The following is a 24,885-nucleotide window of genomic DNA, read 5'->3' as shown; positions in this document are numbered from 1 at the left end:
AATTAGTCCGTGAACTTATAATTAGCTTATGGACTTAGCTTAATTCTATTTAAACGCTCGATAATTAGGTCATTGGTCATCTTTTCATCTATCATTTTTACACTACTCTTTAACGCTGGTTTTCTCCTTTCAGTGTAACTTTTAATTTCGGGGTTATTTAGCTTGGATCTTGTGTTCTTTACGCCGGAATTCTCGCGATTGTAATCTCTTACTCTCTTTTATTCTTAATCTATATCCGTTTGCTTTGATTCTCTTGTTTAGTTATCTTAATTTCTGCCCTAATTTCATTTATGAGATTTAATTATTATTTCAATATGTTTATTATTAGTTCATTCATTATTATTAGTCTTGACAATATTGATAATATGAGTAGCTAATTTATTTCATGTTAGGATTAGGGGATCTACGGTAGAAATGTGACGATGTAGTGAGTAGGTTAGATGAATTATCTGTGACATTCTGTCCCCATGGCAATATGACTGTATTTGCCGACTTAGTTGAGTGCACGCTTCTGAGTCACCCTTTAATCTGGTTAAATTTAATCCTGGATCGGAAGATTGGACTAAATAGGCCTGCTATGAACAGTAGACTACCCTGACGAGGATGGAAGTTAAGTTAGTGGTAATCTAGGGTAGAAAGTGGACCGGAAGGACCTTTCCATATCCGTCTCACAGTAATTTATTTAGACTATTTGCAATTGAGTCACTAGACTACCGTAGTGAACCGAAATCCTGACATGTCCCTTATTTATTGATAGTTTATCTCTATTTTCTTCCTTCACTTCTCTTTCCTTGCTTCTCTTTCTTTTACACCTTTTAGTTTAGAAAATCAAACATAAAACCCCTATTTTGTGACCAAATAGACAGACTCTTTACATATATCTTGCCTCCCTGATGAGATCGACCTGACTTCCCTAATTATATAGTTAGTTTAGTTAGTTATTTTTGATAGTATACGACAGCCCTGTCAAATTTTGGCGCCGTTGCCGGGGAGGCAATTGCCCTATCTGTTTTTTGTTTCGTTTATTTTATCCGTCTCAGGGAATTATTATTCCTTGAGACAGTTCTTATTTATTTTCTTTCAGTGTTGTGTATGCCCAGGTCAAATAGGTTGGAGTTAGTTTCAGCTGATTCTGAGCCAGAGAGACTGTTCAGGCACAGACTCCGTCTGCAAAGAGAATCACGAAAGGAAGACTTTAGTACTTTCGAACCCGAACTTCAGCATTTCCTATTTACAAAAGATCAATCTTTAGTAGAAGATAATCTCAGTTCTGTAAACCAAGCAGTAAAGATGGCGAATATTGCAAGTCATTCGGAGCCTAAAGCATCATCTATTCCTAAGGGTTTCAATCTCCAGACTGAGGATGGGAATACTTTTGACATCCGTCTGTCCTATGTCAATCTGGTGGAGAGAAATCTCTTTAGTGGTGTGGCAGGTGAAGACCCGAGGAAGCATATGGAGGTCTTTACGGACTATTGTTCTACTATCCCCGCCACAAAGGGGGTAACTCAAGACAAGATTAAGGAGGTGCTGTTTCCTTTTTTCTTTGACTGACTCAGCCAGGGAGTGGCTGACTGACTTGGACCGTACGGCCGTAGGGATCACAGACTGGGAGACCCTTGCTCTTACTTTTTATAAGAGATATTTCCCTCCGCAGCGCACTAATCAGCTGAGGGCAAAGATCACTAGTTTCAAGCAGGCACCTGATGAGACTTTCTATGAAGCTTGGTGTCGGTTCAAGAGGTTGGTGAGGTATCTTCCTCACCATGGTTTTGATCCGTGCTTTCTGTCCAATTAGTTCTACAATGGGTTGTACGATGACCACATAGCCATACTTGATGCCTCATCCAACGGATGATTCCAAAAGAATACTGATGATGATAAGGGATGGGTGATTATTGAGGAGATGGCGACCCATTGTGCTGAGTATGGGAACCCGAGGGATGGTATTCGAACAATTCACGCAGTTGATAAGGCAGTCGTGGCTCAGCTGGAAACCATGAATGCTCGTTTTGATAAATTGGAGCTGCATTCTGCTGGGGAGCCTAAGGCGGTCCATTTGCTTACTAGAGGGGAGACCGTCACATGTGGGAGATGTAGGAGCAATGACGGTCATACTGCTATTGACTGTCTTACAGAGAAGGAACAGGTCCTTGCTTTTCAACAATATAGGCAAGGAGGGGGTTCCTATTATAATAACCAAGGGGCGGTCCATCCCAATTTGAGGTGGACAAGTCAAAATGTGCTCAATCCTTCCCCTCCTCCGCAGCAGCAGCAACCATATGTCCCTCCTCATAAGGCTCAACAAGTCTTTCAGAAGCCTCCTTCCTTTCCTACACCTAATCACGGTACATCATCCTCAGGTGGGGTGAGCGAGTTATCTGAGTTGAAGACGATGCTGCAGTCTCTGACAAAGAAATGGCAACTAAGTGACCAACAGAAAGATGCATCCATCAAGTCACTTGAAACTCAAGTTGCCCAGTTAGCCGTGAACCAATCCACGAGGAAGCAGGGTCATTTACCGTCACAAGCTGATAAGAATCCACACGAGATGGTGAATTTAATAAATCTGAGAAGCGGTCGTTCATATGAGGGACCAGAATTGTTGAAATTAGATCCGAGGAAGGTAATTATTGCTGATGAACAGTGTACTGTTGATGAAAAAGAGCTGACGATAAAGAAGATACTTGATTGACTAGTTTCAGGTGGTCGATCGAGTGAAAAAGCTGAAGAAAGGACTCGATCAAGTTGAATTGCTGCTCGATCGAGTGACCAGGAAAAAGAACAGCTCGATCGAGTAAAACAAACACCTCGATCGAGTGATTTTATTGAGGATTCTGCTCGATCGAGTAATATTTTTGCTCGATCGAGTGATGCTGATAAAGAAGACCTTGATCGAGAGCCTGCTAGTGCTCGATCGAGTGAAATATCGCCTGAAAGACCCTGTTCGAGAGGAAAGAAGTCTCGATCGAAGGATGTAGAGCTTGATCCAGCTGAAACGTTGGAAGAGAGGAACAAGGGGCATGAAATACCCATTACGGTGCCCTTCCCGAGGCGTCTGCAGCACACAAAGGCTAATCAACAGTTCGGTAAATTTGTCGAACTCCTGAAAAGCTTGCAAGTCACCGTTCCATTCGCCGAATTGCTGACACAGTTACCCTCTTACCTTAAATTTATGAAAGAAATTTTATCACGTAAGAGGCACATTAACGACCATGAGATGGTAGCTTTGACCGAGGTAGGGACGGCCCTAATTCAGAATAAGTTACCTCCCAAACAGTCAGACCCGGGTAGTTTCTCGATTTCGTGTCACATTTTTTTTTTTTTGGGTAAAGGTAAGCTTCTCATTTAAATCAAAAGTTTCCCATACAATTAAATAGTACTCATTTCATACATACTCATCAACATTAATGCTGTCTAATGTAGTCAATCCAAGCTCAAGCACTAGCATTTCTACTTTTGATCTGTAACTGCCCTACTCTCAATTTCACCTCATTTTTGACCCGTTGCAGAATGCAATCAGGTCAGCTGACATAACCATCCACCCTGCTGACATTTCGTGCATTCCAAATGTTATACATTAAGCTGGTTAATATCACTGCTATGATCTTCTTCCTGCAGGCACTATGATCCCGTAAATGAACCCACCACTGAATCACCTCTAAACATGGAAGCTCGATCAAACACCAATTAGCAATCAAACCTCTGCATCTTTGACTGAAAACACAGGAAAAGAAGAGATGCTCATGAGACTCTTCCTGTAATCCACAAAGAAAACACCTGTTACTCTGAATAATGTGCATCCTAACCAACCTATCCTGAGTTGTTAATCTCTGATGAGCAATCAACCAACACAAGAAAGACTGTTTAGGAATGAGCCACTGATTTAGCACCCATGGATACCATGTCACCTTGTCCATATCTGGTTTCAGCAACTGATACCCTATCTAACTGTTGTCATGCTCTACATCTGCTCTGAATATGTGATCTTTAATTAAGTGTTTAACCTGGCATATTTTACGCTAAGCTCAGCTACTGCCAACTCCTGGTGCATACTCATTCCAACTGGTATTTTTGATGTAGATGGCATGCACCCATTTGACCCAAAGATGGTCAGTCTTTTTGGCCACCCACCAAGCATATTTTCCTATGGCAGCAAGATTCCAGGCATGAAAGTCCCTTAGCCCTAGGCCCCCCTGATTCATTACTCTGCAAACTGTCTCCCAAGAAACCAGCATTGGACTCTACTTGTTGTCATTACCATACCATAAGAAAGATCTACAAATAGCCTCCAGTTTGGCAATGACAATTTTGGGAAGGATAAAAATCTTAGACCAATAACTGTGCAGGGAACTGAGCACAGCTTTTATCAAAACCAGTCGTCCAGCATAAGAAAGCTTCCTAGACCCTAAACTCCTGATCCTGTCAACAATCTTATCCACCAGGATATTTCAATCTATTACAGACAAACGTTTTTGGGAGACTGTCACCCCCAAGTATTTGAAAGGAACAGTTCCTCTTTTCATACCAGTGGCTCTCTCAATTTCAGATACCAACTGAGCATCAATACCATTATAGTAGAAGTTTGATTTGCTACAGTTCATGGATAGACCAGAAGATTTTGAGAACAGCTTAAAAGCTTGTAGCATCAACCCTACAGAGGCTCTATCCCCTTTGCACAAGAGGATGAGATCATCAGCAAAGCACAAATGGGACAATTTAATTCTGTTGCAAAGTGGATGAAATTTGAATTTGCTGTGCTTTTGAGTCACTAATAGTATTCTACAGAGATATTCTAGACAAAGAGTGAAAAACAGGGGGGAGAGGGGATCCCCCTGTCTAAGTCCTCTTTTGCCTTTGAAATATCCAAAACTTTCGCCATTAACAGACAAAGAGAAAGAGGGTGTGGTGAAGCATTGAACCAGGAGCTGGGTAAACTGATTAGGGAAACCAGTGGCTCTCAATATATATTCTACAAAAGCCCATTCTACAGAGTCATAAGCCTTTTGTAAGTCCAGTTTCATCAAAATTCTGGGAGAGCAACTCTTTCTCTTGTACAATCTAACCAGATCCTGACAAATCAGAATGTTCCCTACAATATCCCTTCCCTTCACAAAAGCACTTTGAGAGGGGTTGATAATTTGAGGTAGCACCTTTCTCAGTCTGTTACATATCACTTTAGAGAGGCATTTATACATTGTGTTGCAACATGCTATTGGCCTGAATTGCATAACATCCTCAGGTATGGGGACCTTTGGGATTAAAGGAATGATAGTGGTGTTGGAGTTGTGTCCTCCAGTTAGTGCGGATAACGTCATTGCACATACACTTGTACGGACAAGTGGGAGCTTGTTGGGGCTAGTGTCCTTTACAGTTAGTGCAAGGACTTATAAATCTCTAAAAGGATCAAAGGGTATACTTTTGTATCATAATCAGTTGGTCCACATTTATCAATAACGGTTGGCTTGCTAGATAAGTTTGACGTTATTGTCATACAGATGGCGGTGATCAACTGGTCCCTAAAAGTCACACCTATAGGATACGTTTGAGAGATGTGACGGTATGAAAATACAGTCATGTAGATGCCAAATTTGACTAACCAGTTAGTCTGAGTTATTTGACTAATAATTAGTCAAAATGTGATGTTGAGATATTTTATTTAATACGGATTAAATAGTAATGGCTAAGGCGAATTAAGCAGTTAATTCGTAAATTGAATATAAGCGTTTTATATTTAATTAAATGTATATTGAATATAATTATACAATATCGTCTTTGTCGGACATGTATTAATCTTTCAACTAATCCGTATTATTAGTTGACGCTTTAATAACCGATAACCGATGACGATTTATAACTAAACCGCGTCATATACATTTTAGCGATTTACGAACCAGACCATGAGCTAATTCTAAAAGGAAGTGGAAGCCCACTTCCCAAGGCCCCTCTCGGTTTGGCCGAAATTAGGAGAACAAAAGGAGAGCCTCTCCTCTTGCTTAACCTAATCAATTCATTTGAGAAAATTTTAGGGTTTTGAGAAAATTGCCTCTCAAAATTCGGATCTCTCATCCAACGAAAACTCACAAAACAATCCTCTCAATATTGCAAGGCAATTAGAGGATTCATTCTAGCACAAGGGCATTTCTCGGACAATCTTGGGTGCACCATTTAGGAGGAGATCTACTTTGATCTCTCATTGCCATTTTGCACTAGGACCGAAGGTTAATCCTTAAACTTTATCGTTTCATCATTGTATTTCGTTTATGACAATAATTTGCATATAAAATTTGCGTTATAATCCTATAATTAAAGGGTCTTATACGGATATTACCCTACAAGTGGTATCAGAGCCAGGTTACGTAAATTTTTCTATGTGTTTTTTCATCAAACGAATTTGAAACGATCTTTTTTTTGCTTGGAAAACCGTGAGGCAGCCATTTTTTCATCTCGGCAGAATTTTTTTTGTGCGTCTTTTTCTGTCTTGGGAACCGTGTCAAGTATACACGGTGATGGTTGTTGTTTTGCCTTGTTTTCGATTTGATCTTTGCATATTGTTTTGTAATCGATATTCATTGCAATATGTTAAAGATCTATCATATTGTTGACATAAAATTTCGTGCGGCATAATTTTTACACGGCTGATTTGCATTGAAAATCGTGCCTTGTGACGATCTTTTATCTTGTTCTCGTTTTGTTCTTTGCGTATTGTTGTTTTAAACGATAATTATAACAATATGTTAAGATCATGACAATTATAATTTGGTTGCTTAAAAGAAAATAATGCGGCTGATTTTTTTTTACACGGCTGCTACAATTTTTTTTAGCCTTGAAAACCGTGACCTGTTTCACACGGCTGCAGTTTTTTTTGTGCTGTTGTAAACAGTCAGCCGGACTGTTCAGGTCTGATCAGTCGATCGAGAACTGTTAGTGTCTCGATTGATTGGTTTTTTTTCGATTTATTTTTTTGCATATTGTTATTATAAACGGTTATTATTGCAATATGTTAAAGTTTTGACAATTTTAGATTTACTTCTATACGGATTAGGTTTAAATTGCAATTGTTTTACCTTTGTCAAATCGATTTTTTTTGGTTTTTCCTTCTTTTGGCCACGGCTGAATTTTTTTTGTTCTAAATTCTTTACTTTTTGGCCAAAACATGTGTATAATACGGATTTATGCACTCGCTTGATAGTGAAACGGTTCACCCACGAACAATTAAATTACTTTAAAACGATTTAAAGTAACGGATGATCATGAATTAAAATTAAGTTGATGAAGCGATTTTGTCACATAATTTTAATTATCTTTGGTGGTTTGGATAAATTTAACATAATTACGGAATTATGTCACGAATAAATTTCATTTAGTTGATGCATTTTATTTATCGTTTTTGATTATTTTGAATGCTTTTAATTACGTATTTATTTAGTTTTACAAACGGTTGTAACTTAGTGTGGCCTTAGTAGAACGTGTTACCGTAATGATGGAACACGGTCTTGGTTGTATTTTGAGATCTCGTATCTCCATTTTTATTTCTTTTAATTACAGTTTTTATTTAGAATGTAAATAGGTTTATATTTGTAAATTTTAAATTGTAATTTTTGAGAAGACCAAAGATGGAGACCGGATGCTCACTCCCGCTACATGGATCAAGATGGAACATCAAGACAAGCTTCTCGGGTCCAACGGTGGATTCCAAAGTTGTTTTATGTTCTTTTTATTAGGATAGGCCACACTAGGAAATTTTTATTTACGTATTGCATTCTTTTTATTTATTTTCGTAACGATAATATGCATCATATTCCGCCTAAAAACCAAACCACCTAATTATTGCATGAAAACTGACACATATAGAGGTCACGAGTTAGTTTTCTTTGACATTCTTATGTCACATGATTTTAAGCCATCACCCAAATTAATTCATTCACGCAGACGCTAGTTATTCGTTCACTTAATATGAATTATAATTTAGTTGATGGGATCTTCCTCGTATAAACAAAAATTGAGAATAGTCTTTATAGGTCAAACTCCAATGAGTCCCTTCTTCGTCGGTAGGCATAATATGACCCCTTCTACGTCGGGTAAGTTGGAACTGATTGACCTATTTTATCTCAACACTATGGTCACTCGTACGATCCTGTGATTATGGTGGACTATAGATAGGATTTACGGAAATCTATCGACCAAGAGTTCTTACGGAAGAATTAGCTAAACAGTTGGCTTATCAATTTACAGAAATTGAGTCTTGGGATCACTTGTATCATTCTTGAGGGAGATCAATTATGCAAGTGCGAGAATCTACACGTTAAAATGAGTTTTAAAATAGACTTAAATCACCTCGATGAGTTGCTTATTTCGTTCTTGTTTTTCTTTCTTTTTCAGTGTAGATCACGAACTTTTAAACTGCTAATAACAAATGGCTGGTTCTACTGACAACCCAATGCCAAGTGCCACATTGGACCGTGAGTCCTGGCTTCGGATCTTCATGAATCAGATGAATCAGTCTACTCGACTGAAGAATGATGGATCAAACTTCGCGGACCGGGAGGCGGATTACGGAATGCTTTGCCGCTGCGACGGAAGCTCAAATATCTATTAGAGCCCCTCCCGGCAAACCCAGGTCCCACGGCTAGAGCTAATGAAATCGCCAAGTTTAACGATTTCTGTATGGAAGCGGGTTTGATTAAAAACGTACTCATTTTTGCAATGGAATCCAATTTGCAGAAACGCTTCATAGCCCATGGTGCAAACAAGATTTTCACCACGCTCACTAAGGAATTCTCGAAAGCACCGAGAATCGTGACCTATGAGCATACCACTCGTTTCTTTGATGCGAGACTCCAGAAGGGCCAACCAGTTAGTCCACACATTCTCAGCATGATTGAGAATGTCGAGAAGCTGGAGACCTTTGATTGTAAAATCAGCGAGAACATCGTGATTGACCGCATGCTTCATTCACTCCACGATGGTTTTGCGCTCTTTAGAGCGAATTACTATATGAATGATTTGAAGAAAACTCCCCATGAACTGCACTCCCTTCTCGTACAGACCGAGAAGGACATGAAGTTCAGTGGGAGCATGAAACAGGATGTTCTCGTTGTGACAAACAAGGGGAAAGGTAAGGGCAAAGCTCAGGCAAACCTAACAGTAGCTAAACCGAAGTTTAAGAAGTCGGGTCCAGGTAAGAGTGGGCCTGGTGAGTCGAGCACCTCATCAGGCGCGACAAAGAGCAAGAATGAAAACATGGAATGCCATCATTGCCACAAGACTGGGCATTGGAGACGTACATGTCCTGTTTATCATGAGGACTTAAAGGCAGGTCGTGTTAAACCTGTTGGTATGTCTTCATCTTCTTCTACTTTTATTCATATGATTGAGATTAACCACGCAAGTTACGGAACTTGGGTACTTGATACTGGTTGTGGTTCTCATCTGTGTAATCATGTGCAGGGGCTCAGAAACATCGAACCCCTCGTAAAGGGTGAGGTGGACCTGCGTGTCGGGAATGGAGCATGAGTGGCTGCCGTCTCGAGGGGAACATACGTGATCCAGCTTCCTAGCGGATTTGAGTTATTTTTATATAACTGCTATTATGTACCTAGTCTTTCCAAAAACATTATTTCAGTTTCTGCACTTGACAAACTTGGTTTTTCATTTGTAATAAAGAATAATACTTGCATTTTCTCATTACACGATATGATTTATGGCAAGGCAGTCTCCATGAACGGAATTTATGTTTTAGATCAGACCACCGAAATATTACACGTAATGAATAAAAGGTTAAAGGTTGGGGACAAAGAATAAACGTATCTATGGCACTGCCGTATGGGACACATTAATGAGAAACGCGTAAAACAGCTCATCAAGAATGGAGCTATCTCGGCCTTTGATTTTCAATCATTTGGCACGTGTGAATCATGTCTCATCGGTAAGATGACTCGTATTTCCTTCAAAGGTGTTGGAATGCGCGCTGCTGACCTATTAGGACTCATACACACGGATGTATGTGGACCTATGTCAATCACCGCACGAGAAGGCTATAGGTATTTCATCACTTTCACGGACGATTTAAGTAGATATGGCTATGTCTACTTAATGAAGCACAAAAGTGAATCCTTTGAGAAATTCAAAGAATACCAGAATAGGGTACAGAACCTATTGGGTAGAAAGATTAAAACACTACATTCAGATCGTGGTGGCGAGTATCTTTCTCACGAGTTTGATCAACACCTTAAAGACTGTGGGATTGCCTTACAGTTAACTCCACCTGGAATACCTCAGTTGAATGGTGTGTCCGAAAGGAGAAATCGAACACTACTTGATATGGTTCGATCCATGATGAGTCACACCGTGTTTCCTGACTCATTGTGGGGTTATGCTCTTCTGTCAGCTGCTCTAATACTTAACCGAAGTCTGTCAAAAGCTGTTGACAAGACTCCATATGAACTATGGAAGGGAACGGTCCCTAACTTGTCCTTTATACGGGTTTGGGGCTGCGAGGCTTATGTCAAGTGGAGACACGAGGATAAGCTCGGCCCGCGATCAGTCAAGACATACTTTATAGGTTATCCTAAAGGAACACTTGGTCATTACTTCTATTCGCCAACCGAACAACGTGTTTTTGTTGCGGCTATTGCGACATTCTTAGAGAAGGAATTTCTCGAGAATGCAAAGAGTGATAGAACCTTCGATCTGTCGGAGGTTCCAGAACCAAATACCGAGCAACCATTGGAGGAATCAATTCCTACAATCCCGGCCACGGTGAATATTCCTGAGGAACCTAGGAGGTCGGGAAGAGTCTCTATTCCTCCAGACAGATACATTGGTATGGTCGAGGAACATGACATAGATGACATTCTACTCTTAACGAGTAGTGAACCCGCAACCTATAAAGGTGCCATGACTAGTTCTGACTCAAAGCTATGGCTTGAGGCCATGCAATCCGAGATGGACTCCATGTATGAGAACAACGTGTGGGATCTTGTTGACTTACCTGCTAAGGTTCGTCCCCTTCAATGCAAATGGCTTTACAAGATAAAGCATTCTGTGGAAGGTCAACAAGATATCTACAAAGCACGACTAGTTGCTAAAGGTTTCACCAAGTGCCAGGTTTGCACTACGATGAAATTTTTGCACCCGTAGTCATGCTGCGTTCCATTTGGATTATCTTAGCGATTGCCGCTTTTCATGACTATGAAATCTGGCAAATGGACGTGAAAACCGCCTTCTTAAACGGCTTTTTGGAGGAAGAGTTGTACTTGGTACAACCCGAAGGTTTCATCGATCCAGAACATCCTAAGAAAGTGTGCAAGCTTAAGCGTTCCATTTATGAACTTAAGCAAGCATCAAGGAGTTGGAGTCATCGCTTCGACCAAGTGATAAAAGAAAATGGATTTACTCGATCGGTCAAGGAACCATGTCTATATATCAAGTCGAGTGGGAGCAAGATTGTCTTCCTAATATTGTATGTTGACGACATACTCCTGATTGGGAATGACATACCTCTCTTAACTTCGGTGAAAGTATGGTTGAAAAACCATTTCCAGATGAAAGATCTAGGTGAGGCACAAAGAATTCTGGGCATCCGTATCTATCGAGATAGATCACGACGGATGTTATCTCTCAGTCAGGAGTCTTACATAGACAAAATCCTAGAGAGATTCAGCATGACTAACTCCAAGAAGGGGTTTCTTCCTATGGCTCCAGGGGTGCATTTGAGCAAGTCTCAGGCACCAGAGACACCGGAAGAGAAAGAGCGCATGACACGGATTCCTTATGCCTCGGCTATAGGATCAATCATGTATGCCATGATATGCACACGTCCCGACGTGGCATATGCATTGAGTATGACAAGTCAATTCCAACAGCATCCAGGTGAATCACATTGGCTGGCTGTCAAGAACATTCTTAAGTACCTACGGAGGACTAAAGATTGGGCATTGACTTATGGAGGCCCTCAAAAGCTATGCGCAACCGATTCTGTGATGCTAGCTTCCAAACGGATCGAGATGACTCGAAATCTCGGTCTGGATTCGTTTTTACTCTTAATGGCGCTGCATCACCGGAAGAGTTCCAAACAAACTGTTACAGCAGATTCTACGACTGAGTCCGAGTACTATGCCGCGTCTGAAGCTACAAAGGAAGCGATATGGATGCGTCAATTCTTACATGGGCTATCTGTAGTGCCTAGTTCGAATGACCCGATCACCATCTATTGCGACAATAGTGGTGCCATCTTCCAAGCTAAGGAGCCAAAGTCTAGCAACAAATCTAGACATGTACAACGGAAAGCTCATCTAATCCGAGATTACGTGGAGCAAAAGGAAGTAGTGATAGAAAAGATTGCTACAGATGATAACATAGCAGATCCTCTCACTAAACCATTACGACAAGATAAGCATGAAGGGCACGTTAATTCCATGGGAATTAAACGTGTTCCTAAGTTGTAGTATTCGTTTATGGATTAGATTCATTCCCTTTTGTACTCTATACGACATCATCGTTTTGATATTTATATATTTTGTTTTTCATGTGGAATTGTACGACAATTTTTGAACACCACAAAGTGAACTGAACGAACAATATATTTTTCAGTCCTTAATTGCCCACATGAGCTGATAACTCTGGCAATTATTTTGTGACGTTGGTTGATGGTGGGTTCAACGAGCCATAAGTCAACCGGTTGACTGACCAATCACAGAGGCGATTTATACGGATATTTCGTAGGACACAATTGTGACATCGACGTGGAGTCCTAAATGTTTTATAACATTCGGTGCCCGGTCGTGGATAGGACTTCCATGGTGATCCTAAGAGTCGATTCTTTTGACTATCGACTGTCTCTTGAGACTAAGGCAGATTTTGGGTGACTTTGGTTTCTTTCTCACGGTCATCCGTAACAGGGGGCCAAGTAGATTTTTTCTGGGTCATTTCATGCTGTGCTTAGATCGGAAGGAGTCGAGTTGAAGGAAATATTCAGCCTTTATCCGGTACTCGATATTTCTCGGGGCCACTCGAGGAGTCAGAATCGAAATGCATGGCCATGCTCGGATACGGATTCGTTTTATCAGTTAAGTTACTCTCTAGTCGGGGAAACCACTCTTGATCCAGATCGATTGTAAAATACGACCTTTGCGGATCCAGATCTGCAAATTGTTTTACATTGAGTGGGAGAAATTTTAAATGAATATGAGAATCGGTTATCGCACATACACTTGTACGGACAAGTGGGAGTTTGTTGGAGCTTTGTCCTCCAGTTAGTGCGGATAACGTCATTGCACATACACTTGTACGGACAAGTGGGAGCTTGTTGGGGCTGGTGTCCTTTACAGTTAGTGCAAGGACTTATAAATCTCTAAAAGGATCAAAGGGTATACTTTTGTATCATAATCAGTTGGTCCACGTTTATCAATAACGGTTGGTTTGCTAGATAAGTTTGACGTTATTGTCATACAGATGGCGGTGATCAACTGGTCCCTAAAAGTCACACCTATAGGATACGTTTGAGAGATGTGACAGTATAAAAATACAGTCATGTAGATGCCAAATTTGACTAACCAGTTAGTCTGAGTTATTTGACTAATAATTAGTCAAAATGTGATATTGAGATATTTTATTTAATACGGATTAAATAGTAATGGCTAAGGCGAATTAAGCAGTTAATTCGTAAATTGAATATAAGCGTTTTATATTTAATTAAATGTATATTGAATATAATTATACAATATCGTCTTTGTCGGACATGTATTAATGTTTCAACTAATCCGTATTATTAGTTGACGCTTTAATAACCGATAACCGATGACGATTTATAACTAAACCGCGTCATATACATTTTAGCGATTTACGAACCGGACCATGAGCTAATTCTAAAAGGAAGTGGAAGCCCACTTCCCAAGGCCCCTCTCGGTTTGGCCGAAATTAGGAGAACAAAAGGAGAGCCTCTCCTCTTGCTTAACCTAATCAATTCATTTGAGAAAATTTTAGGGTTTTGAGAAAATTGCCTCTCAAAATTCGGATCTCTCATCCAACGAAAACTCACAAAACAATCCTCTCAATATTGCAAGGCAATTAGAGGATTCATTCTAGCACAAGGGCATTTCTCGGACAATCTTGGGTGCATCATTTAGGAGGAGATCTACTTTGATCTCTCATTGCCATTTTGCACTAGGACCGAAGGTTAATCCTTAAACTTTATCGTTTCATCATTGTATTTCGTTTATGACAATAATTTGCATATAAAATATGCGTTATAATCCTATAATTAAAGGGTCTTATACGGATATTACCCTACAAGTGGCATTGCACTGTTTCAAAACTTTCCCAGATTGGAAAGCACTCTGAACAGCAGAAATGACATCAGCTCCAACAACACTCCAGTTGTCCTTGAAGAACTGACTACTATACCCATCAGGCCCTGGGGCTTTTGTTCCTGGGATGCTAAACATAGCAAGCCTGACTTCTTCCCCAGTGACAGGAGCAGTCAATAGAGAACAGTGTTTAGGAGTTAAACAATTCCCAAACTTGACAATCCTCTTGTTGAGAGGCTTCACACTTTTAGAGGAGCCTAACATAATCTTATAATAATCCTCAAAGGCTTTCTGGATGGTCTCAGGGGTAGAACATAAGTGGTTATTAACATCCTTCTCCTGATACACTCTATTTTTAGCCCTTCTATGTTTAATGCTAGCATGGAAAAAGGCCGTGTTATCATCTCCATACTGCATCCAATCTCCCTTAGCTTTCTGTCTCAGAAACTGATCTCTGGCCTTCAATAATTCCTCTAAATTCCTTGCACAGTCTCTCTCAGAGTGACAAAAATCCTCATTCAGTGGGTCATCAACCAACAATTGTTGAAAACGATTCAGAGACAATTCAGCTACATGGGTGAGGTTTTCAATGTCAGCAAAATGGTCTCTATTCAACGTTCTTAACCTAGCTTTTAACCCTCTCAACATATGGACTACTCTAAATATAAGAGTGCCCTGCACTGGCTGTTGCCAACCAGTCCTAATAATATCATTGTAATTAGGGGCGAACGACCACATATTGTAATACTTAAATAAACTCCCTTTCTTTTGTCTTTCTTCTTCAAGGTAAATGAGGCCTGGGCAATGGTCAAACATTCCCTCAGGTAAAAAGTGAACATAGCTATCAGAAAAGATGTCTATCCAGTCAGCATTGATGAACACCCTATCCAATCTGCTATAAACTTTGGACTGATGCTCATGTTTGTTGTTCCAGGTGAAAAAAGCCCCCTTTGCACTGAGATCAGACAGTTGACAGTCCTGAATAGTCTGCAGCATAGGCCTAATCTCAGGATGAGAAATAGGAGCCCCACCTATCCTTTCATTAATTGCTATAACAGAGTTAAAGTCCCCAGCAACAATCCATGGACCCTTAATCAGACTATGATAATTCCTTAAGCTATCCCATAAAGGAATCCTTTCAGCAGCTTTGTTCAAACCATACACAACAATCATCCAGAATTTTTGCCTTCTGATTTTATCAATCACCTGAAAATGAATACTCTGAATCTGGACATCCAGAATATCAATATCATAAGTAGTAGGTTCCCACAAAAGCCAAATGCGTCCCCCTCTATGTAAATTATTATTAGTGCAAATAGCCCAATGATCACCTAAGTTATTCCTTACTTTATTTCCATTGCTACACTTTATTTTTGTTTCTAACAAACCACATAACCCCACTTTATTTAATAATAAGCTTCTCTTTATTTCTTGTTGCTTTGTTGGGTTATTCATTCCTCTAAAATTCCATATGCAACACCTATCCATTGTCCACATAAGACTTGGTAGAGCCACCTTTTTCAACTAATCTATTCTCAGTTCTCCCCAATCTTGTTTTCTGCAACGATTGAGATAATGATTCCATAAAAGACACTCCTCCTGGTGAGAGGACACCTGGTGTAAACGTCCTCTTTTCACCCATATCATTCCTCATCAGCCTGGTTAAGAATCTCCTAAGGAGGGAGCTCTCCACCAGTGGGATTGTAGGCACAACAACTCGAGTCATAACCACCTCAGTGGCCTTGGGAGTCCTAGGGATAGGGTCCTGCACATGAACCTGTACAGGTGCTTTCTGTACTGGTTTAGGAGCAGATTTCTGCTGCTTTTGCGCAGGTATTACCTTAGGTTTCCAGATTTTCCTACTCACAGGTTTAGCCATCCCCTTCCTACAGTTTTCAGTCAGATGTCCTAAACCCTTACAAGCAGTGCACTGCAAAGGGAGCCATTCATACACTACCTTAAGCTGCTTAAACATTCCATGGTCATTAAGAAAGGTAATAACATCAGGGAACTCTTGACCAATATCCACCTCAATCATTATTCTAGCAAACCCTAAGAAATTCCTGTGAAAGGTAGCATCATCTCACTTAATGAACCTGCCTACCACTCCACTTAATTTCTTCAGGCACTCTAATCCCCAATACTTGACATCCAAGCCATATAATTTCATCCAAATTGGAATTCCTTTAACATCATGCTTGATTAACTCAGTATCCTGTGTCCATTCCTTAACAATAACAGGCTTGTTATCGAAAAGTAAATGACCATTATTTAAAACAAATTGTTGTTGCTCTTTAGTCTTAAATATGACTAGGAAAATACCATTAGGCATAAAAGAAATTTTATCAATACCCTAAGCTTTCCATATGCGGTTGATAAACCCAGTGAGTACTGAACTCGGAGGATTCGCACCAAGCACATAACAGAAAACAGAGGATGACCAGAACTGTATCTCCCCGGTAACATCGTCCTTAGTAATTTGAATCATTAGTTGGACGCTCGTTGTTGCTGGAATTTGCGGGACTGGTTCATCTTGATCAATTTCTTCCTCCTCTAGTATCATCTCTAAGTCATATTCAAGTTCATGCGAAGAAAATTGCAGCTGTCTGTGATGTGATTTTCTTTTCTTAGATGATGAATTCAGACTGAAATCAACTGTTTTTTGGGAATTTTTTGTGTTTTTTTGATGTGAAATCGTTGAATTTTGAGGATTTTTGTTGTTTTTCTTAGATCTAGCCATTGCTTGAAGATTAAGCTAAACTACCAGAAAAGCAAAAAGAGGTTTCTCTCACTAAGTTTTCTCTCTCATCCTCTAGCCCATCGTTAACAATTATTCTGTGTCACATTGGTACCCACTTAATTGATAACGCGTTATGTGATCTTGGCGCTAGCGTGAGTGTCTTACCGCTGTCTCTTGCTAAGAGACTTGGTTTGACCAATTTTAATTGCAAAATATGACTGTTCAGATGGCCGACCATATTATATCACGGCCGTTAGGTGTCATAGAAGACATAACTGTTAAGATCGGGAGATTCTTTATTCCCGTTGACTTCGTTGTACTTGACATCCCCGAAGACACACATACCCCTATCATTTTAGGGAGACCACTTTTATTCACTACTCGCGCAGTGATAGACGTCGAGGGCAAGACATCGATTTTTCAGGTTGGGGACGAGGAATTGATATTCCATCAGCCTAAGTTCCGAATGGCTCCCATGTAAGCTCAGCCTTGCAATGCCCTCTCTTCTCCTGACCCTCCTATTGACACTCCAAATGAAATTTTGGAATATTGTGCTGCTATCGTGACCCCTCCGCCTCAGATTGAGAGCAAAAAGGAGGAAAGTTCGTCTGTTTTTCTTGTTGCAGGTACAGATGAAAATAATGCAGGAGCTGTCAAAGGTTATTGTGCAATTAATGTCAGTCAAAGTGGGAGTGATGACGCTAAAGCTGGTAAGAAAGGAGTAAGGACGAGGAAAGTTTGCGTATGTGGACGTCAACTATTCTCCTCCTAATGATTCAGATACAAGCTCGTGGAGAATGAAGATGGTGGTTAATGTTGCTGAGGTGACGTCCTCCAGTCAGGAGCCCTCCGAGGGGCTGCTGAATTACTTTGAGAAGTGAGCGGGGAAATGCCCCGTGTAACAAATTGTATAAACAATTTTTAATTTCCGTCGAATTTTATTTATTGCATTTAATTAGGACAATTAGAATTTAGACATTTTTAGCGTAGTTTAGAAGACTATAGACTGTTACTTTTAATATTTGGTATTTTGGGATATTTTTGCGAGTGTTTCTATGCAGGTTTGGGGAGATTATACGCAAATTCAAAGGCTTACACGAGGAAAAGTGATCGATCGAGTACTTTTTGTACTCGATCGCGTGAATTATGCTCGATCGAATGGTTCTAGAGTGCTCGATCGAGAAAGGCTAAATAAGGGAGTACTCGATCGAGTAGATTTTTACTAGATCGAGTTGTCTGAAGCTGAAAGGTCTCGATCGAGTGTTTTAAAATCACTCGATCGAGTGAAACTTATTATGACGCGCATGAACTGTCCTCTTAACTCCCTTCTTTTTCATTCTTTTCCTTTCATTATTCACCCTTCACCATTATTTGCGACAAAACCCCCCAAAAACTCCATTTTTATTGCCCTTATACAAAATCCAACACCTACATTTTGTTCATTGCTAATTACTCGACATTTGCCCTCTATTTTCCCTTTGATTTTCGCTGTTTTACACGGTCAATTAGGGGCTTTAGGGTTTGCGATATTTCGATCGAATATCGCCCAAATTTGCTTGTTTGTGTCGATTAATTGCTCTTTGTAGGTTCCTTATCATCAAGTAAGTAATTCCTTTACTCCTTTACATTTTAATTGTCTTAATCTTGCCTTTCTTGAAGTAAATTAGGAATTAGGGTTTCCGGTTTCGGGTATTCATTTTGGGTCGAATTTTTCGACTATTATTGTGATTCAATGCTTCATTTGCCCTACTTGATGATTAATTCCCTTAGCTCTTTGATGTTCACATGTTTAATGCAAATTTTTTTGAGAAATTTGTGATTAGTGTTCATTTTAGTCGAAATTTTCGACTGACATTGGGTTTTTCATGCTGTTTTGATGTTATTGTTGTCTGTTACCCTTCACCCTGTCGCTGTCTATCAGCTAAGTTCGAATTTTTGAGGAAAAAATTTGGGAATTAAGGGCTGCCCGTCGAAACGTTCGACTGTTTTGGGAAATTCTTACTGTTTTAGTGCTGCTAATTCGTTAATTGCTTATCGTTTTCCCTGCCCTATTTGACTAGGATGGATTCTAGCTCTATGCCTTCTACTAGCTCGACCGCCAGTCCGTCCTTGTCTTTGTCTGAGACGGTGGTCCCTGCTGCCACCACCGTCTCCGCACCTGCTGGTACCACAACCACTGCCTCAGTTTTCCTCGTTGGTGATGTCGGTATTGTTTTTACTCCTGCTGGCACTGCTGCTAGTCCCGTTTCAGCCACAGCTGCTAGCACTGCTGCTAGCCTTTCTTCCTCCACGACGGTCTCTGCTGCATCCACTGCCGCAGCTTCACTTTCTACCTCAGGACAGGTGAGCACCTCTGCTGCGTACTCACCTGCAGCCGCAGATGCTTTCTGAGCGGGTCTAGTACCTCGTACCGTCAGTTGACGGTCTTCTACTTCAGGTTCTAGAGGTCGGGGTCGTAGTCGTGGTCGTGCTACACCTGCTCCTAGCATCTCTGCTGGCACGGTCACGATTCGAGTGGACGACACCCTCGACTCCCACCCTGAGTACCCGCAGGTAATTTTTGTTAATGGTGTACATTGTGCTAGATTTTATAACTTAGTTGACTACGAGTTTCTCCCTACACGTTTTTTTTTGCCGTACGTCACATGAGAGGCTCGGTTTTTATGAGCCTGTTTGTAAGCTTTTACGGGGCACGGGGATGGCCAGACTTATCACTTTGAGTGGCCATACCTTTCGGGAGCTGAGTCTTGAGTTCTTCAGCTCCTTCACCTTCTCCTCCGGGGCAAACGATGCTGCCCCCACTAGTCTTTCTGTGTCCTTCCGGTTGTTCAACCGGACTTTTTCGATGACATTGGAGGAGTTTGGTACTCGACTTGGACTTTCCTTTACGGGCGCCACTGTTGCCCCTAGGAAGGTCCTCCGTCAGCTTTGGCGGACCTTGGCCCAGACCACCTTTCCCGAGCGAAAGCTCGCTCAGGTCCACCTCTCCCTTGCCCGTTACTTCCTCAGACTGATGGGGAGTACTATTTTTGGCCGAAAGGAGCAAAACAACATCAACAACAACGAGCTATCTATTTTAGGCGGTTACCAGAACGTCGACTGCGAGGGTCCCTTTACCCTCAACATCGCATACTTGACCGCCCAGTACTTCCAGGCTCAGGGGGAGAAGATCACGGGCACTATCGTCTGCGGTGGCATAGCCACCATTCTTGCCCGCTCTCTCCTTCGTGACTTGCCTCGTGACCTATCATACATTGAGGGAGATAGGTACCTGAGCCTAGCGTCTATGCACTCTCAGACCTGGCTGACTTCTGATTACCGGACCTGGAAGATAGATGGTTCCTTGTCTGTAGACCTACCTTGCACCACTCTCCCTCGTTTAGCCCCTCTGCCCACTGTTGCACGAGGCGCCCGCCCACCACCTTTACCTCAGTACCACCTACTGATCCGACCACCTACTACCTTACCCGCTTCTAAGATGCGGCGTAGACTTAAGATCGGAGAGGGATCCACACCTTCCACGGGTGGCCAGACTTCCACGGCCACACCTACCCCGATCCCTACTTCTACTCCTACTCCCGCGCCTGCTGACCAGACACAGACACACCGGTCCTACCGGCTACTGTGACACCCTCAAAAATCGCGGAAAAATTAAACACGTAATTCCTAAATAAAACTGCATGGATATGTTTGTAATAGGTTCAGTTGGGTAAAAACCTGTAATTTTTAAAACCGAAAACGAAACCTGAACCTGTTATAAAAATATCCAAATGGGAAGGTGTCAAACATACAAGGTCCAAAATAAATCTCATGAATGAAACATCGCTAAAGTCGCGAAACAAAGTTATACAACCCAAATATGAGAAAGGGAGACATATGTCCCTAAAATGTATGTGACATAAAAAGTGTTTAAGGGTCACAATAAAATAAAACCAATCTAGGTTCCAGGGCTACTTTACTCGCTAGCTCGTCCGTGTACCCCATATATGTATCACCTACCTGTCAATCACATTTTATACAAATACGAAAGCCACAGTCAGTGGGGAGTAACTCCGAGTTCTCCCAGCCACGAAATGTCGTAATTAATATAACATGTAAACATAAGAATATGAATACGAATCACACATAGCCTTAGCATATAGATGCTAGACAATAGTGCTTATCATGTGAACAACAATATAACAACACATAGTCCTAGCATGCGAATACTAGACCGACTCATACTACACTATCATGTGAATCACATATCATCCAGGAATCCAAACTCTATCAACCATAGCCGGCTTGCATCTCACCTTCTATGATTCATAGAATCATCAAACAAGAAAGGGCAATATATCAAAGACAGGCATAAGTTCTTAGCACGGTCAATAGTCACTCTGTAACTCGAGTCTATACCACGAGGTAGGGAAGGTAATCGAACCGGTATCCTGGCTCAGAGGTTCTATCAAAACATGGCCAAGACACAACACAACCCTAGTCTTAAATCTGCGCAGACCTAGACATGCGGATACACACCACCGCATCCAAGACCCACTATTTTATAAAACCAAGTGAGTACCCTAAGGAGTCCACCAAAGGGTTGGCTAGTACTTAAGCTGACCACTTACTCTCAAAATAAGTAACGAGGTCATGCCCCAACTTGGATATAAACCCACCAAGTCAGGACACAAAGGCTATTAAGCAGTGAACATATACTCGTCAAGGACTATAATGGCCTATCTATGATGAAGGCCGAAATATTCACCTAGGACCTAAATAAAACCAATCTAGGTCCCAGCTTGAATACTTTAGCCCACACCATACAAGACAAGTAGGACACCCAATTAACCATAAGAGAGGCAAAGAGTCCAAACTTGTACACTCAAATGATCATACACACCCTAGCATATGAAAGGTTACGCAAGAGCATATTCAGTTGACAATCCAACAATATCTCCAATATCAATAATAATCCAAATTCCAGCTAACCGTTAATCTCATAATTCATGAGAACAAGCTAAAATGGTAACAAGACAAGAAGACTGAAGTATAAGGCAACCAATTCATCCAACAACCAACATGTGAAATGATAGTCACAAATATTAAGGCATCAACGTAAAACATCCAATAACAACCAATCTCACCTCAAAGACAAACCCTCGACCCGAGTCCCGCGACGGGTCATCGGTCAAATCGAGGCTGACCGGTTTAAACCTAGTTTGACCAAACTCGTTCGGTCAATCTGGCCCAGCTCAGAGTCTTGGCCTACTTTGGCCAAAATTACAAAATTTCTATCATGTGAAAAACGAAAGTAACACATTATCAATCACCTAAACACTTAACAAACAACAAGCACAACATCAACTACTAATGTGACATTAATTCGTCGAGTAACTCGGAATAGTTACCTTAAGCTAGCAAAGAGACAAGCAATAAACTTGAGAAAGCTTCTAAAACCCAAAATTACTCTTCATCTTCAACCACACATGAGCCACCTAAAATAATTATGTGAAGGGACGATATTAACGAATTATCGTTATATAAAATATGAGACAGAAATTAATTTAATTATATTTTAAATAAACCAAACTAGCGTCAAAACAATTTATAGACACGGCCCAAAAGTTATTATGACAACCTCAAACTCGGCCTAACCACCAACTACACATGGCCTCAAACTCGTGACTTAGCTAGGCCACGGCCAAAGCCACCGCCAAGCTACGACCAGAACACAAATTAATATACAATACCCCAAATCCATAGTCCAAAACTGAACCTCAAAGCCATTAATCAACTGATGGTACAAGGGCTATGAATATCTCTCTGCAATTCGACGTATAAAGCATTATATATCCATCATGATCTCTTTCGTCTCACATATACCACCTCCTCTTCCATTTATAAATTAGTTACACCTAACATGGCAACCATCCGTAATTCCTTTTATTATTCTAACACAATCATCTTTATCCCAAATAGCATCCCAAAACAATCCCTACATGTCAGTATACACCGTCTCAACTATCAAAGATACCGATTAGCACCCAAAACAATCCATACATGTCAGCATACACCGTCTTAAATATACCACTTACTAGCTAGCATCCCAAATGATCCCTAGAGGTCAGTATACACCGTCTCAATCATCTCCACATATCAGTATACACCGTCTCAACTATACAACTGACTAATTAACATCCATAAGGATCCCTATATATAATTATACACCGTCTCAATTATAAAACAGACTAACCAGCATTCGAAATAAACCTATTTTACAAGTAATATCGAGTAACCTATCATTGTTACCTTTTTCCGATTGAACTAATCATTTATGACTAACAAATCTTCTACCAGACCGTCTTTTTTAGTACATACAACCGTCTTATAATAAATAAAGCTTAAAGTGTAAATGGGTTTGTAAAAATACATGACAAAAATGAATGTTACTTACATCGGATTGACAGGAACGATGAAAGGAGCACTATGGAACGAAAATTATTGATAACGGATGACAAACGGAGTGGCAGAACCAATTTAAAATTAAAAAAAAAATGAAACAGAACGAAAAAGAAGAAAAAGGAAGGGAGAAGAAGAAATGTTGCGTGAGAAATGAGGGAGCAGCCTGCCTGCCTGCTATTTATTATACGTACGTTTCTTCATCGTTAAGAATTCTAGCTAGTTTCTACAAATCGGTTCAAGTTAAATTAAACTGGTTTTAGTAACAATTTCATAAACGACACGTAATCAAAATAAATGAATTTAGTGAGTGAAAATAAAATAAACTCAGCTAGTTAACGTAAATAATACAATATCAGCTTGAATCGGAATTATTAGCGATTTTTACGAAACTAACGGATATTAATAAAAATTGCTAATTTAGTGAAATAACCTCAAAATTGCTAATTGGACGGTTTTATTCCCAAAATCCATCTCGGGTTCACTTAAAACAACTTTCATAAGGACTCGTAAAGAAACGGAAATTATTAAATAAATAAACTCGAACTAACTTCAATAAACTCGAACTAACTTTAAATAAACTTATTAATGATTATTAAAATTAACGTATCGAATTATGATGAAATTAATTAATTAGCTAAGCATATATATATAAATCGTTAAATGATGTAATTAAATTCAAAATAGCAATTAAAAGGATTTTATCCAACTTAATAAAATACGGGGTGTTACACTAATTTTGTACCTCCTCCACCCTTTGAGGCGTCCTCAGTCATGGACCAAGGGCGCCGTGACGGTTTGTTGATTGAGATTGCAGAGAGACATGCTCGTATGGAGTGGGACATAGCTTTGACTTTGTTCCTGTTGGAATATGTGTCCTCCGACAATAATGCGATCACAACTGTCGATCATGATGATCACATGTTTAAGTCTCATTTTAAAGAATACAATTGGGAAGTAATATTTTACTGTCAACTAGTCCACACATATCGGTAATGATTGGCTGACTAGAGTTTGACATTACTGTCGGGCGACGGTGGTGATTAGTTGATCCCCTTAGGTCATACCTAAAGGGTAACACTCTTAACTGATCATTTAATTGATCGTATGACGATACGGGTTAATTAAATTACTTAAAATTGACGGATGATTTTGGAAGTAATATTTACGTGTCTCATTGTAATTTGATTAAATAAGATACGGTCTAAGTAATCGAATTGTTTTATTGCTTAGATGAAATTATTGTTTAAGGAAACAATTACATTTGAATGAATAAATTATTATAAATACAAGATGTTGTTATTTATAATTGGTAAATTATTTTGGTACAAGTAATTATGAATTACTAAGACGATTTTGTATATGACGTATTTTTATTAATGCGTTGATTTTTAA

The 24,885-nt window shown here is 40.2% G+C and overlaps 1 non-coding gene across 1 annotated transcript; it reads right to left on the bottom strand.

The window, feature by feature from the left end:
- Positions 1-1,667: 1,667 nt before the first annotated feature.
- LOC141603594 (small nucleolar RNA R71) lies at positions 1,668-1,773 on the bottom strand. The gene has a single exon (XR_012525458.1). It is a non-coding gene; the product is annotated as a small nucleolar RNA R71 (small nucleolar RNA).
- Between the last annotated feature and the right edge of the window lie 23,112 nt (positions 1,774-24,885).

The sequence above is a fragment of the Silene latifolia genome, chromosome 9 (assembly GCF_048544455.1).
Source record: "Silene latifolia isolate original U9 population chromosome 9, ASM4854445v1, whole genome shotgun sequence".
NCBI lineage: Eukaryota > Viridiplantae > Streptophyta > Magnoliopsida > Caryophyllales > Caryophyllaceae > Silene > Silene latifolia.
This window is presented reverse-complemented; position numbering and strand designations above follow the sequence as displayed.